Source organism: Haliaeetus albicilla, chromosome 8 (assembly GCF_947461875.1).
Source record: "Haliaeetus albicilla chromosome 8, bHalAlb1.1, whole genome shotgun sequence".
In the NCBI taxonomy this organism is placed as follows: domain Eukaryota; kingdom Metazoa; phylum Chordata; class Aves; order Accipitriformes; family Accipitridae; genus Haliaeetus; species Haliaeetus albicilla.
The window spans coordinates 5,195,991-5,212,479 of NC_091490.1; the positions used below are offsets into that span (position 1 = coordinate 5,195,991).

At 45.2% G+C, this 16,489-nt stretch overlaps 1 protein-coding gene across 7 annotated transcripts in view; it reads left to right on the forward strand.

Annotated features, from left to right (window-relative positions):
* The window catches only part of DAB1 (DAB adaptor protein 1), a 471,933-nt gene that overhangs the window by 223,479 nt on the left and 231,965 nt on the right, over positions 1-16,489 (forward strand). For all 7 annotated transcript variants that reach the window (XM_069788615.1, XM_069788621.1, XM_069788614.1 and 4 more), the window contains one exon: positions 6,852-6,923. The gene's annotated coding sequence lies outside the window, so the exon portion shown is untranslated. The remainder of the gene's footprint in view (positions 1-6,851; positions 6,924-16,489) is intronic.

Below are 16,489 nucleotides of genomic sequence, written 5' to 3' on the forward strand. Positions count from 1 at the left end.
CCATGGGCTGCAGTCCTTCAGGATAAACCTTCTCCAGCGTAGGCTCTTCACGGGTCGTGGTTCCTTCAGGAAATACCCTGCCGCTCCAGAGTGGGGTCTTCAGTGTGGATATCTGCTCTGGTGTGGTCCTCTCCGTGGGCTGCAGGGAAATACTTGCTCCACCGTGTTGTAGGAAATTTGTCCCCATGACCGGAGGCACCATAGCTCCCCTGGCCAGGAGGAAGCAGCTTCTGCTTGGAGGGGGGTTTGTAGCTGGCAGCGGTGGGGATCTGCACTGGGTTCCTGGATCCACGAGGCAAAGAGGTGATTTTGATGCGTTTTCCTGGCAGCACCAGCTGTGCCTTGTGTCTGTCGCATGGTAGCTCTGGTCTCCCCTTCTGGGAGTCGTGTTAAGTTGCAAGTGTCTCATAAGGTAATCTTTTCTTGTTAAATGCTTATGGAAAGGATTAGCTATATTTCAGAATACCTAAGTATAGATAGCCTTTGTTTATAAAATAGATGACAATGCTAATTTATTGTAGAAAACAGAATACTTTTTTTTCTGAAAAAGATTCCATCGCAAGTTACAGAATTAATGCATTACTCGAGGAAAAAAAAAAGAAAGAAAGAATTTCTTTCTCCAAGTGCTGAGGATCTGCTCAGGTTCACCCTCTTGCTCAGTTTTGCTGCATTAGTGGGCTCTCCCCACTTTGAGCCCTGCGCACCCCAGCGTGTTCTCAGGGTTGCTCCAGGAACCTGGTTTGGGGAGATGTTTTGGTTGCATCAAAGTGTTTTGCGGATCAACCTCTGGAGGTGAACTGGTGTCATATTAAAATGTTTGCTGCGTGTAAGAAGAGATTTGGGGCTGGTACGGACCCAGAGAGGGTGGCAAGCTGCTCCCTCTCGTGCGAGCGTTCTAACCCGGTGCGTTTGCGTAGCACATGGGTTAATGGGCCATGGCTCAGACTTGCTGGAAATTGCCCGTGACCGTAGCACCGCGGTGACATTTGACCTCTCCTGGCCCTGAACCAGAGTGGTGTCCCCTTTGGGTGAGATCTCTGCTGCTCTTTGCAGCAAGCTACAAGTCTACAGCTTTTTATGCACTTAAAATGGCTGCCGGGGAGAGGACGCAGAACATACTTTCCTCTTGTGAAACCCCCTTTTATGGTGATAGGTATATTTTAGCATTATGGATTTTCGTAACGTATTTTGTTGAAAGGCAGCAAGATCGCCAGTGTGCATCTGTGTGTGCTGAGCAGCTGCTGGCGCGCAGAGCTGGGTGTTGGGCCGGCTGCGAGGTTCGTCTATGGTAATTTGCCCCTCTAGAGCACAGCACAGCTAATGAGCACAGTTCCTCCAGTCATAGGAAGCACACAGACACTCATCAGAACAGATCGGAAGCAGCCTCTGCTGACCAGGCTCATGAAAAAGCTGTATTTTGTGCATAGCACATAGCAGGATGTTGCATATTTTTCATTCTTAACTCCGAATCCATACAATTAGGGGTAAAAAAGAAAATAATATATTTTTATCTGTTAAGTCTAATGATAAAATAATACCCAAGGAAAATATTGATCCCTACCTTGACCTCTCTCTCTCTTATAAAATAGGAATTTTCATTGTTTCACCGGTTTGTCAGTGCAGTGCATGTACTGGAGTTGGCAGTACATCTTGTATAAACATGAGCTCTGCTGTCCTGTTCCCTTCCCTTCCTTCCACCAAGACTTACCTCTTTTTCTTTCCCTTCCTGTGGGTGATGAGGAGTGTGTCTGCTCAGTGGATAGAAAGGACAAAATGCCTTCTTGTGACACCAGAAAGAAAATGATCCAGGGAGTTACAGAGCACTAAGCCTTTCATTTGTACCTGGTAAACTGGTTCAAATGATAAGAAAAAAAGAAAACATTTGGGAGATGCTGATAAGATCAGGCTTATCCAGTAGAAAGGTACTGTAGGATGTGGCTGGAAGTGATAGGAGAAGCCTAGGCTTGATGACCCAGCAGGTCACTTACAGTCTTTCACTCTTAATCTCTTAGAAGTCTTTGAACTTGTCAATAAGAAACGAAGAGAGAGGAACTGGCTTATCTCATTTATTTACGATATTGAAAGGTCTTTAGCAAGGCCTCTCGTAGAAAGCAGTTAAAAAGACAAGGTAGGCGGGTGAAAGGGAAAAGTATAGTTGTGAATCAAAACCTGAAGTGAAGATTAGGTATAACCGGGCAATTTTCACCATTGCAGAGGGTTAAACCAGGGGTTCCTTGTATGTTTCTAAGTCCTGTATCAGGTCTTTGATCTGGGATGGAGAAGAGGTGGAAGGGTAGCCGGGTTTGTGGGTAGCAAAAAGCCACTGAGGTCAAGTCCAGGAAAGGCAGTGAGGAAGGTCAGAACAACCTAAACAAGCCAATAAATACGTGACACAATATCCAAAAAATGTTCAGTGTTAACGTATGGCTTTTGCCCACCCTGTGGTTTCCATTTGGATTTGCTATGGTCAAACCAGAAATAAAAGTCTTCCATTCTGCAGTCCATGTAGGAGAAGATCTTGCCGGGGCTGCTAATGGGAGAAGAGATGACTTCTCCCCCAGAACCTCCCCAGGAGGGTCTGCATTTCAGGAAAAAATGTATGTGCTGGTTTTGGCTGGGACAGAGTTCATTTTCTTCACAGTAGCTAGTATGGGGCTATGTTTTGCGTTTGTGCTGAAAACAGGGTTGATAAGAGGGATATTTTCGTTACTGCAGAGCAGGGCAAGGGCTTTTCTGCTTTTCCCCCCACCCCACCAGCGAGTACGCTGGGGGGGGGGGGGGGGCAAGAATTTGGGAGGGGACACAGCCGGGACAGCCGACCCCAGTTGACCAAAGGAATATTCCAGACCATACGACATCATGCTCAGCATATAAAGCTGGGGGAAGAAGAAGCAAGGGGGGGATGTTTGGAGCGATGGCGTTTGTCTTCCCAAGTCACCGTTGGGCGTGCTGGAGCCCTGCTGTCCTGGAGATGGCTGAACTCCTGCCTGCTGGTGGGAAGCGGTGAATGAATTCCTCCTCTTGCTTTGCTTGTGTGTGCGGCTTTTGCTTTACCTATTAAACTGTCTTTAATTCAAGCCATGAGTTTTGTCACTTTTACCCTTCTGATTCTCTCCCCCATCCCACCGAGGGGGAGTGAGTGAGTGAGCGGCTGCGTGGGGCTGAGTTGCCGGCTGGGATTAAACCACGACGCTGCACCAGTGACTTCAGACTCCAATTAATGATCCTTTTTCAGAAATACAGAAGGGTTAGACAAACACATACATGGTATTATCTAAAAAACCAGTGATGGTACTCAGCATGAGAGTAGTCCCGTTAGTGAAGGAACCCAAATTAAGAGGCTTCACCTATCAGTATGAACAGTTTCCCCAATTACTACTGGGATTTAAGTAAGATTTTCTCCCTTTCTTTCGACACCACATCTTGTTTCTTTTAAATAGCCATGTCTGTCTCTTTATCCTACACAGAAATTTTGAATAGGAGTTAAGAAAATATCATCTGTTTGTTTTGCCTGCTGGTCTGACTGTGACAGCTGAGTGTGTTCCCTGCACCACTGATATAAAAGACCGCAGCACCTCTGAATTGGCGGAGCCTCCTTGCTCATCTCTCTGCCTTTCCCGGCTACCTTTTAAGCCAGAGAAGAGCTACTAGATGTCCCTTTCAAAGCTGGGGACTGAAGTCCTGAATGTTGCTAATTAGCGGTGAGAGCCTTTTAAGGAATTGAAACGTTGCATTGTTATGATTTGGGAAACAAAAGCTGAATAAGAACTGTAACACTTAACTATGGAATTCCACTTTATTTTTCTCTAATGCAGGCTAAGCTGCCTTACAGCAATCTTTTAAATGTAATGATTGAGACTATTATAGGAAATACTATACAAAGCAACATTTTTTTTTTTGCAGCCTAAATAATAAGTAGGGCAAGGTTTTAAATGAGGCTAGAGTAATGAATGCTGTACAATAATTTTGATGATAAATTTCCCCGGAGGATAAAGTGGAAGAACAGAAGCAGGCTGTATTTAATCATGCAAAGTTAAAGGAATGCAGACCAACAAATATTTATAGAGATGTACAGTTTTTCTAACCTTTTCTGAGATATTCTTGCCCCTTTTCACCTGAGAAACTTAGTAGAGATTCAGGTCTTTCGGTGCGTAATAATTAGGAGGAGGAATTGATCACATAGGGTCAAGTGTTTCTTTGATGTAGTGCGCAGAAATTCCTGCTTCCTTGCAGGCTAGAGGACTCAATAAGACATTTGTTTTTCGCAGCTATTTAATTCATCAGAGAGTCTGAAAAGCTTGCTTTGAGCAGATATACAGCATGTGATGACATATTCCGCAGCTGCTCTTCACCTACTGTTGACCCAAGCAAATATGTCCCCACCATAGAGTAGAGCACTGCGCAGAGATGCTACCTTTGCTCCCAAAAGCAATATAGTTGCCTTCGTGCAATTCTACGTGCGGAATAATAAGAAGGCCTGGGCATTGCATTGCAGGGACGAGATCTGGGCTTCCACTTACTGAGCAAGCTCAAAATCTTTGCTCTGTGCTCCATCACCAGGTGTAGACCTGCCCTTCCCATGCCTGTACCAAAGGCCATTCTCCTCAAAGGTGATGCTTCTCAGCTGTGGTTTCTTCTGGTCTTTGCTGTTTGTCTTCAGGAGGGAAGCACAACTTCAAAAACTAAGAGACAGTAAAAAAAGTCACTGCTGACATCTGGCTTAGCGTGTTTCTGGTTGTTCTGCACAGATGCACATGCTTGTCGTAGAGTTAGGCAATCATTCCATAAAGCACAGGGTTGGTTTGCTTTGTGTTGTTGTTTTTTTGTTTTTTTTTAAATAACTGCTACAAGTAGGGTGTTTCAGAGGACTTTAGCTCAACCTATAACAGTATTCACTCTGCAGAGGCAAAAACCTGAAGATTTCTGTTCTGCTGATCAATACTTAGAGCATACATCGATTTCCAATTTAGGTGTTAACTTTTTAGCTCTTAGAAATGCTCTTTATATCAATTTTCACCTTGCCTGATGTTCATTATATGCTGAACGTTATGACAGTGAGTAAGCTAGGATCTCATCTGGCAAGACAATTAGTTCTAGTGACTTTAAGACTGCAAGGTGGAAAGATTTACTTGTCTTGTGTAAGCCTCATGGTAGCACAAAATACCTGTGTTTAAGGCAATGACCTGAGAAATGCTTTTATTCTGGCCTGGCACAGGCTGCTTCTAGTGTTTCTTAGTCTGTGTAGTCCATCCCTGAAATGATACACTAAACTAATTAATAGCGCTGTTTATTACATTCATGTTGTTTTCTCATAATAATTCATAGAAAATGAGCCTGAGGTCCACAGCTCAGGTTGCTGGATGGCTGGACTTTAAGCAATAAGACACACATGGTAAGCAGTGCATTCCTATGCGATTATGCTTCCAGTAGTGTTAGGAGGCACAAGGTCAAAAGGCTCAGTGACTTTAACTACCTGAGAAGTGCCATGTAATCCCCTGCAAATGGGCTGTCTACAATGTCTTATTGCTGTATCAGAGAGGGAATTATTTCTTTTTAAAGGCAGCTACATGAATTACCTCTGTAATTGGCACAGGTATGACATCACTGACTGCCAATCAGAAATCCTCCTTGTCTTGGATTTTAACACCTTAATTTCAGGTTCAGGTCATCTGATCAAACTGATTTTATTAGAATGGTGGTTTATTCTCTGTGCTCTGAGTCCCATCTGCTTGCTTTAGCGGGGAAAGCGCTATTTGTACTTCGCATGTGCGTGTTTTGAATTGCTCTGCAGTAGCTTTTGCGTTGCCATCAGGCGCTAACGGTGGCTGCAAAGTCTTTGTGGTGACATGCAAGCCATGGCCTGACTTGTAGCTCCTAGAACATTATTTAGACTTAGGAACTCAAGCAATCAAGGAAGCAAGAGGAGGGCAGACAGCAAGGTAAGCACTTCAGGATGCAGGCAGCACGGCCAGGATTTCAAAATCAATGCGTAGCCATCAAATTCTTTCAGCCTAGCTCTGTCTTTTCTTTTTTATTGGCAAACGTAATCCCAAAATAATAAAATCGTCCCAATTTACAGTTATTGTTGATAAAATAAGTATACATAGGTTACAGCTTTACTAGCCTGAGCAGATGAGGAGCAGGCTACAGGAAGGATGCTATTTATCTTAGTGATACTGAAAGAACTCTAGGCAGTTGCTGGGGGGATGAGGGCCCCCACATGGGGAGATTTCCCCCCTTTTTTTCCCCCACTTTAAGCCCCAGCAGAAGAGAAGGTAAAGGCACAGCCCCTAGGAAGCCCCTTGGGCTCATTTCACTGGCTTCCAGCCAGTCACTCCTTTGGCAGGGGAGAGAAGAGCCTGCACTAAATCCTGCGGTCAGTCCTAGAGGATGGTTTTCCTTTGGGAAAACGAGAAGGGATGCCAGAGGTCATGGCTTGCTTGCATCTCGCGTCTGCTGCTGTGTGGGATGAGAGCGTCTGCGCGTGGGAAGGTGCGAAAGCCGCTGGTCGGGGGGATGCCGTGAATGTTGCTGTTCAGTTGCAGAGGGTTTGGGGACAAAGTGAGAGGAGTCATCATCCTGTTAGAGGGCAAAAATTTAACAAATAGTTTTAAAGGCTTAAAATAAATCTACCTTCGTAACCCGACTGCAGTGCTTTTTTCCTTATATATGTTATAGAGGTAATGATGCCTCTACAGTGAACTCAATTAACCTTCTGCAGCCTTCCGTGTGACAGGGAATCCTAAATCTTCTTTTTTATGAGTGTATGTGCAAGATTTGAAGCTACTGTGAACTTAGCATTAATAAATGCCATTTCCTAATTGGTGCCCATTTGTTTGTTTTTTTTACAGTGAGAAAGTCATGGTGGCTGTGAGTGGGATCTAGCGTTCATGGTTGAAAAGAGCTTTCCGCACTGGAGTGAGGTAACTTTATATCATCATCATCATTATTATTACTATTATTATAAATCTGTTGCTTGTGCGTGGGTGCCTTTTTGGGTTTCTGTTGTTCAGTGATGTTATAAGATGATCTTAAGGAATTTAGCTTTGTTTCTCTGCATTGTTTTGTATAAATGGACATCCATTGCCAATAAGAACTATGTGGCTCTCCTCTGGCTGAGACCCAGTGCATTTTGAGTGTCTTTTGGAAGTGCTACGGGAAAAAGGATGGGAAGAAAAACCTGTGTATTTAGGCTTCCACAGCTCAGTTTCCCTACAAATCTTCCTTTTGCTCTGTGGTACATCCTAGTAGGTGCCCATCGCGTCAGGAGACTCAGTAGAGTTCGCTCCTGCCTCACTTCTGAGATCTTTGCATGAACACACGCTGTACGGAGCAAAATGTTTCATCTGGGAGGGAAGATGTCAGCGATAAATGAGAAAACAAGAGAAATGGATGATCCCCCATAATGCATACCCTATAATATAATCATTGTTGTTTGATAAAAGAGAGACTTCTAGCAACTCTCGGTGCCCTGCTAGGTATGTCTGGATTTATTATTCAAAAAGGCACAATCAAATCTCTTCATTCAGTTGACAAATGGGAGCTATTCAATTCAGTATCTGCCTCTTATTTATAGCATATAGTGGGGTGATTTATATGCTAGCTGCAGATCTTCCAAAACAGTTTTAATTAGCAGCATTGGCTATTAGAATGAGAGTCCTGTAGCTTCCCTGTCATACCCGTCCCCTTAAAACCGGATAGAAATCTTACCGTTTGCCAGGCAATGCTTCTCTATTTTTTTTTTTTGTAATGCTAGCAAGAAAATGTACCTGTGCTTTAGTAGCTCAGAGGAGGCATTCAGGTTTGCAGCTCCGAGGGGGCAGGCAGGGGAGGACAAGGAAGGTAATGCCATTTATTGCTGTGCCTTGGGGAAACAGAGCAATCCTTGGGGCATCAGCGCTAATATCACACAGGAGTTTGCAAATGTCATAAGTGACTTTGGTTTTGAGAACGAAGTAAGCGCCAAAGAGGCCAAGGCCAGTTGCTCAGGCTGCTGGCACCGGTGTTTCTGGATTCTGCTCTGGATTTCTGTGCTTGGAGGAGGATGGATCTGAGAAGGCAGGAGCCCTCGTCTCGGTGTGTCCTGTGGTTGGAGCGTTCACAACATTATTTTTCCTGCGTGCATTGTCTGATGATCTAAGTAAGCATTTCCCCAGCTGTTCGCTTATCCGCAGAGCTGCTCTGGCTTGTGGTCTAATTGGTACCCCTGAGGTGCAGACCGGAGTAAGGCACAGCGTGGAGGTGAGTTCAGTAAAGGCACTAGTTTGAGTCTCTATTATTTTCACGCATCTAGTAGGAACGTAATCCCTTTGAGGCCTCTGCCTATCTGTCAAACCTGAGATCAGCCAACAGGTTCAAACGTTATTTGGGGAAGCGATGACTGACAGAACAATTGCTCGTCTCTTGTTTTTTTTTTTTTTTTTCCTAGGAAACCAGGCTAAAAAAGCGCAGGAAACATAAAGAGTATTTTTTGTGGTTTATGCCGTGTGTGTAGCATGCAGAATGGTCTGTTGTTACGTTTCCACTGATCTTTTTTTGACACGAGCAATGCAGTCATTCTGTCTTCACATCAAATAAGCTTTTGTACTACTTGTCACCAGCATGCAGTGTCTCTGTATACGTGTAAGCTCGATGTTTGCTACATCCCCTTGTCAAAACTCTGCTGCTGCTGCCTGCAGGTGGGCGGTTCTGCTAAATCTCTGGGTGTTTTACAGCAGCGTGCTGTCAGTGACATTTACTCTGGAGAGCAAGAAAACCTTAGAAAATCTTAAGTTTAAGGGTGACAATAATACGAGAAGAGAGGACATGAGCACTGGACCTGGTCGCAGATGCTTAGTGTCTCTGCATGTCCGTTCCTTGGCGGTGGTCAAGGAAGGAGGTCACAACTGAGAGACAGGAGGCGGAATAAAGTTCATCGCTGCCGCGCCAACACTGTACATGTGTGATGCTTAAGCGACTGATGGGAAAATGAGGAAATAGGAGATGAGAACATAAAAAATCCTGCTACAAACAAGCCTTAAATACATGTGGTCAGAAGAAAGGGTAAATAGGGCGGGGAACAGCAGGGAGCGGAGATGGTTCCTGCGGTTTGCAACTGGGAGATGATGGGCCCTGCAGCCAGGGCAGCAACACAGCCACGGGGAATTCACAAATCAATGCCTACACTGTGAAAAAGTCCAAGTCCTCTGGCTGAAGGCAAGTTAGATTTTTGTGGGTTTTTTTTCTCATCTACAAAACTCCTGTTTCGGTATTTTTATTTCCTTTTCTGAGCATATTGGTAAAGCCTATTGTTTAAGGAAGCTTTCACGTTATTAACATATTTGGTCTTGTCTTTGAGCCAAGTGAGTAGTATTTGGTAAGCTGTCTTTGGATATTACACTAAGTGCTTTTCTACTGCAATTCTAATAGAGTGTAGGGCTGAATTTGATAGTGTTGCCTATTAGTGATTAGAAAGCAAAGGGCTTTCAGAGTGTCTGTACTGCAGAATTGGCTTTGATTGATAGATTGGGCATTACGCATTTCATCATTTTAAAATTTGGTCTTAAAGTAATGAGATTTCCTTTTAAAATTCCTCTTTTCCCCAATGTTTTGAAAACATTTTGAAGGCAGGGATCAGGGAGGAAAAGAAAGAGGAGAGAGAACAGTTTTGTTCATAAACACTTAAATTGTGCATTAGTCAGTGGTACGGGCTGAACTCTGCTGGAGAAAGGTACTTTTAAATTACCAAAATATTAACATTGTAATTATTGAGCATGGATAATAGTTATGAATTATGGATCAGTCAGGTTAGCAAAGTCACAGCTGCCTAATAGAGAAAGGTATGATGGGAACGTGAGGCAAGATGATTGAGGATTCCCTCTTAATATTTTCATATACTCCTCTCGGCAAAGGAGGTTGCTGCTCCTTCTGCCGGTCCCAGAGAGCTGCGAAAGCCCACCGAGGTCTGGAGCATCACTGCCTGAGGAGCACTTGCTCTGCGGGGGGACAGTCGCTGTGCCACCACGGCTTTTTGGTGTGCCAGCCCAGCTGGAAGGCCCTAGGTGCTGAGCTTTACTTGACGCTGTCACCGCTTGTCACCACTGAAAAGTCCTGGCGTGCTCTGAGGCGCAGCACCTGCAATGGGAATCGCAGCCGCTTTTAAACCTCGTCTTCCCTGAGGAGGCTGTGGAGGGTGGCAGCGATGCTGGAGTGGTTAAGGACCACGGCTCTAACTTTGCTGATGACCCGCTATCTCATCTTGAGAAAATAACTTCCCGTCACTGCCTCTCAGTTCCCCTGTCTGTAAAATGAAGATAACGTCATGTCATACCTCTGCAAAGTGTTTTGACATCTACGAAGGAAAAGTGCAACCTCGAAGCACGCAGAGAATATCCTACTACCAAGCAACTCCAACAGGAGCTCCGGGCAGCGCTCACTGTTAGGATATATATTTTTTTCTCTGTGACTGGGGGTTGCTGTGGCAAGAGGTCCTGCCCTGTCCCTCTCCATTTTAGAAGGGCAAGTTGCTGGTGGTGCTAACACACAGCTGCTCTTCCATCAGTTATTCAATTTACATCTGGCCAGCTTCTTGCTTTTCTTCAGCTGCATCTATTTTCTCCAGACAAAATCGGTTTTGCTTTTACTTAATTTTTTTAGAGGAGACCTGTAACATGTTTGAATTGTTTGCAATAAACTTTTGAGATTCAGTGACCTTTGTTAATCAGGAAGGAGGGTTTTTTTGAGGTCTACAGGAAGAATTAATCATATGTAAACTGTTTGCTTTAAAAAGTCTCTTACTGGATTTGGGATTTCCCAGGTAGCCATCGAAAGGTCAGAGGCTGGAGGCAGAAGCCGCGAGCAGCTGGAAAGAGGGGAGCTGCAGAGCACTGCAGAAGGACAAACTGTCTCAGAGCGGTTTCAGAAGTAGGGAGAAACCTGTGGTAACACGTGGCATTGGGGAGAGCCCAACGTGTTTGAAAGGCTGGCCTCAAGCCAGAAATTTGGAGCCTCTAAGGAAACAATATACAGACTAGCAGCATGCCATTGTACCGTGCTCATCTTTTCTTGCAATATTCTGTGGTTTCAAAAGCAAGTTTGTGCTTTCAACAAAATGTTCCTTGGCCCTACAAGAGTTTTAAGTCATATGTGGCTCAAAGGAACCATGAGAATTTTGAAGAAGTTTGCAGTTGGCTGCTGGTGTCTCAGCTGGAGGTACAGTCCCTTCTCCCAGGCACACAGGGTACAGGAGTCTCTAAAGGAGAAGATTTGCCTCGTGGACCCTGCCACTGTCAGCTGTTGCTGAGAGCAGTGCGTCCCTCCAAGTGTCCACCTAAACCTTCCCAGCACTGCAGTGCTGTAGCGAGAACCATCCAGACTCCAGTCCCCTCCTGCTGCTGAGAGCAAGTCACAGGGCTGTGCCGAGGAGGGACATCCCGAGTCTCTGCAGGAACCAGAAAAGGCACTGCTGCCTGCATCTGTTGCTTGATGGACTGGGGGAGAGGAGGTTAGATGCAGTTCATCCTTGCAATTGCAAAAATGGGTGAAGTTACCATCAGCATCCTGAAGTAGCAACAGCTGTAGACGCAGAGGAATGGTTGGGACTTTCTAGGTTATCCAGTCATTTGTCCTATACCTTCGTGTCACGCTTTGGAAGTGGATTCTCCAAAGAGTGCCTTTCCCAGAAGCTCCCTGGGATGAAGCAGAGCTGTCAGTCACGTTGGGTGGTTCATGGTCAGAGCGGTGGAAGGCGTCTCCAAAGCTGGCAGTGCAGAATCCATGAAGAGAGAGGCGGCTTTCCTCTGCAGGTCTGCTTTGTGTCGTTGCTAAAGAGGTTCGATGAAGTTTAGCTTGGGGGATTTCACCGTACAGCAAAACCCTGTGGGGTTGTCTCCTACCAGCCTCTATAGTAATGATTATGGGGACCTTATAGCTCTGGGTTAAACCCAGGCAGGAAAAAGAGTTCATGGAGAAAAGGGCAGTTGTCAAAAGAGAGGGACAGTCAGTGTCATCGATATCCTGCAATGGCGTGGTGTATGAGGTCCTTACTAAAGAAGGTCTTTCTCTGAATTTTACAGAAATCTGCGTGTTTAAGCCAAATCCCTTAGTGTTGTTTTAATGTGTTTTGCTGTATTCAGTAGTGGTGTTTATCTGTGAGCCCTTGGCACGCTGTTTCTCAGTGAAGATAATGTTGGGAGATGTCTCACAAATTAGTTGCAGTGCAGTGAAGTCTTTGATTTCCTACCGTGCAGCTCTGTTGTTCGCCCCACTTAGCTTCTTCAGATGATGCAGCAGAGCCTGTTCTCAAACTTGTTTTCAAATTTTTATCAAACCTTGGAAAATAATTGCATTACGTGTTACCCGGAAGCACACTTGGAGAGTTTCACTCACAGAAGCGCATCGCGTGACAGACGTCTTCCTTGCCCGTACAGAAGGAGGACATCTTGAGCACCGTTAACCCTTCCTTCTCTTGCAAGCAAGCGGAGGGAGGGAGATGGCACCTCACCAGCCATCCGTCTGTGGTGTGCGCTCTTCACTAGGGATGTATTTAGGGCCTGATTCCTGCCAGTGTTCAGAGGGACCTCGCTCCAAGATGGCTCGGAGCCCAGGGGCTTCTCGGGGCTCATCCTGCGGCAGTGAAGCATTGGCATTGCTCTTTCTCCCAATGATTAAAGAACAGGGCTTTCTCTTTAAAGAGTTCGTTCCTCAAAAACATTAATGGAAAAGTTATGGGCTAGAAACATTTCCGTCCAGTCCAGAACACACAGAAAGTCTGGATATGAATGATTTAAAGACTATGGGAAAGCATAAAGATGTTGAGGTGAATTTACTACTTTGTTCAGTGCCACAGATTGTGTGAGGGCTCTTCAGCATGAATTGAAGAAAGATCCCAGCCATGAGATATTACAGTCTAATTCAGACATTAGTACAGTCAGGGAGAATGCAGTAACGTAATTGCACAACCAAATAGGATTTCCCATACTGGATTGCTCCTATGAAGTATTTGGTCCTGTTTCTATATGGACAGTGCTATGTGTGTCAGAAAAAACACTGTGATATGGGATAATAGGCAGCTGTGGAAGGATTTACCTGGAGCAAGCTCTATCTACTGATAGTTGGCTCATATCCCAACCCTAACCGTGAGAGTTCATTGTTAAAAAGCCTTGTTGGATGTGAGCAAGGATGTTCTCCTGACCTTCATCAGCCTCAATGCATTAATGAATCACCTACACCTGCACCTTGTTCATATCAACTAGCAGTGGTTCTGTGGGACAAGGTGTTAAAAAACATGCACAATGGTTTTTAAAGGCGGTTTTACGTGTGGCGTTTGTCAGTCATCTGTTGCCTCATTTTTGTACTGAGAAGATGGTATGCTAGTGAGCCTGCTTTATCTTCGTTAAACCACTTGCCTCTCAAGTACACCCCCCCCCTCACTTTTTATTCATCCCTTCTCCAAATTGAAGAAGGTACCAGTTCTCCTTGCCTCTGAAAATATTTGCTGATTGTATCTAAGCTTTTTAACTGTTTTTTTCTTTTCTTTTTGAGGTCAGGTGTGCCAGAGTTGCAGTTAAGGTTGGACACACTTCCTGGCTTGGTATTTTAAGTGTCATTTCTTGTTCTAGTGTCTCTAGATCTTCACTTTGACTTTCTGACCGCTTCTGTTTATAGACCTGTGACTGTCCTGGAGCTTTTATTTTTCCTAGAAAACGTAGACGAAATAGAGGTGGCCAAGGAAAAGCACTGTGCCTGTGCAACTTCTGTGCTAGAAGATCCTTTTTAGCCTTCTGGCAGCTTTCTTCCCCCCTGATTTTTTTTTCCAGTTTAAGAATTTCCAGCAATGGCTCTGAAATAATCCCAGTGCTCTGTCTCTTTCCATTTTTCGGCTGAGAAAGCTTTGCACTGTGTGTTACAGAGGCCATCAAACTGGGGTCTACTGCACATCAGCGGTCCGCCGGGTGTTTGCTGTTCTCTTCAGAAACAGCATTCCCGGAGCCATGCCGTGAGGAGCTCAGCGAACAGATGGGCCAGGAAAGTACCTTGCTCTCGGTGGGTCTGGAGAATGAACTCATTATCCAGCCAGTGGTCTGTCACACGAGCCTCATTTACCAGCGGCTGGTGTAAAAAAACAAACTCTGGAAAGCGGTGCCTTGCAGGGTGTGAGCGCTGCGGTGCCAGCCACGTCGGTGTCATTCAGCAAGCAAGCTTGTTGGGTATGAGGAATGGGGAGGAAGCCTGGAGAGGCAGAGAGCTTACAAACAGGCATCCAAAAGCTTCATTAAAAAATGACAGGAACTCCAGCTTTTGGGAATGAAAAGAAGTCACATGGAGAGGAGTCACATTTCAAGGCTGGGTCTGAGATTTGGACACACCTGGGATGAAGGTCCCATTTCCTTAGTTGGGACGTCCCGCCACGTTTTTCCTAAAAAAGTCATAAAATACTAACAAAACATGTAAAAAAGTACTATGTTCCACCAAACAAAAGGGACCTAAAGTCCCAGGGTTATGTTAGACTGGATAGGTAACTGGACAGCTTTCCATCTTTCTCCTCTTCAAATGCCAACTGGGAAACATCTCTGTGCTCCTTGTGGCTCAGCCTCCTGCGTTGACAGCCGGGGAGCATCTACGGGGCTGCTGAGCTCAAATCACCTGAGAAATGTAACATCTTCCTCCTTGGTTCTTGCCCGCTCATCAGCGGGGAGCACACTTTGCTAGAAGTGTGGTGCAATTCTGAAAAGCCACAAGAGATGAAACTCTGGGGTTTAGCCAAAGGAATTGTTTGAACGTTCGGGGCTTTGGCTCGGTCGTTGCGGTGATGGGTTGAGGATCGTAGGAGTTCTCAGTAGCTGCTGCTTCGGTTGCTGTTAAAGATAGGAAAGTTTTTGGCACTGGTTTACTTGGAGGAATCTAAAAAATGTCAGAGTTGGCAGCAGTCTTGGAAAGGGAAAGTACAGGGTGGGAATGCTTTTGTTTATTTATAGTAAAATCCATTAGGAAGATAGGGGAAATTATTGTCTCTGGGTTACTCTGTGGGTTTGTAAGTGTGTGATTGATAGCATGTTAATAGTTTTAAGCTCCCTGCTTCAATAATATCGTTGGGAAATCTGGCTGAAAATTATTTGGCTGCCTGCATAATCCAAAGTTTTATGCAGGCAAAGCATATAGTATTCACTGCTATCATGTGGAGCGGGGTCCTGCACCCTCATGGGAGAGTGTCATCAAGTAAGCGCATATCTGATCGGTGCCAGTAAGATCTCCTGTGTCGGGAGAAGTGGGAGGATACTTTAGCTTTGAATTAAGCAGAATTTTGTATTTTTAAAACGTATAAAGACACTGAAAATATGTCCCCACAGGCAACTGCTGGTTTTTGTGTTTTTTTTTTTTTTTTTTTAAAAAAAAAAAACAAACAACTAGTACCTGACACAGCTGGCACCGTGATGGTACGTAACCTTTACCATAGGTGAAGAGGCGGGAGGCAGACAGATGTTCCAGCGTTGTTGGCTGCGGATTCTGCATTCTGTGCCTGCACGTCGTGCCCAGATGGTCCTTTGTAGTAACGTGGCAGGCTCTACCTCCTAATGCCCCGTCCCACCTGTTGACACTTACAGTATGTCTCAAAAGAATAGCCGAGTTGCTGGGGAGAGGAAGACAAAAAGATACAGCAGCACTTCTGGCTGTGAAACAAGGCAAGCTGTGTTGTAGTGCATAGCAAGGCAGCCAACAATTACGGATCTCTCCAAAGCAGGAGCCTTTATATAAATAATACATTCTGGTAATTCACCAGATTGCAGCGTGTATGGAAATACAGGGGTTTTTTTTTTATTTTTATTTTTTTTTTAATGAAAGGAAGCTTCTGTCCTGAGAAAAATTAGTTGATGCTGAATTGGACTTGGTTCTCCTCCTGCATGCTCAGCTTTATACAGAGAATAAAAAAGGGCAGAAAAGAGCAAATTGCCGCTGGAAACCACCTCTTACAAGCCTGGCTTCAATCCTGCCAATGCTCCCTGTAGAAATGAGCCCCCGCTCACACAGAGGAGCTCAAGTGGACAAACCCCTTTGCAGAGGCAGCTATGGAGTTTTCTTAGAGCAGTTTCACAGCAGTTTTCGGCAGACTGCACCCACGTTGCCTCCCAAGGGGCCTTTGCCCTCCCGGCTGGCTGGGACAGGACATTTTGCTCCTGCTCGCCATCCCTCGCCCTTGTCCTCGCAGCAGGAGCAGGACCAGAACTGCTTCCCGGTCCCTTCTAGCATCGGCACAGGTCGGGTTGGCTTCGGCCCTTCATCTGAGAGCTGGAAATAAGCCCCAAATAAGCTCAGACCTCAGTCTCGTTCACGTCACCCTACTCTGCAGGTGACAAAGGAGCTTCTTCAGGAGTAAGATGTAATACTGCAGGACCATCACTCAGCACGTAGGGCTTCACCGCTTTCCTTAGCGGTCTGTGGGGAATGTGCCAGGCTGACGGTGAGCTGGTACAAGTTGACCTGGTGTCACTCACCTCAAGGACTACCCTGACTC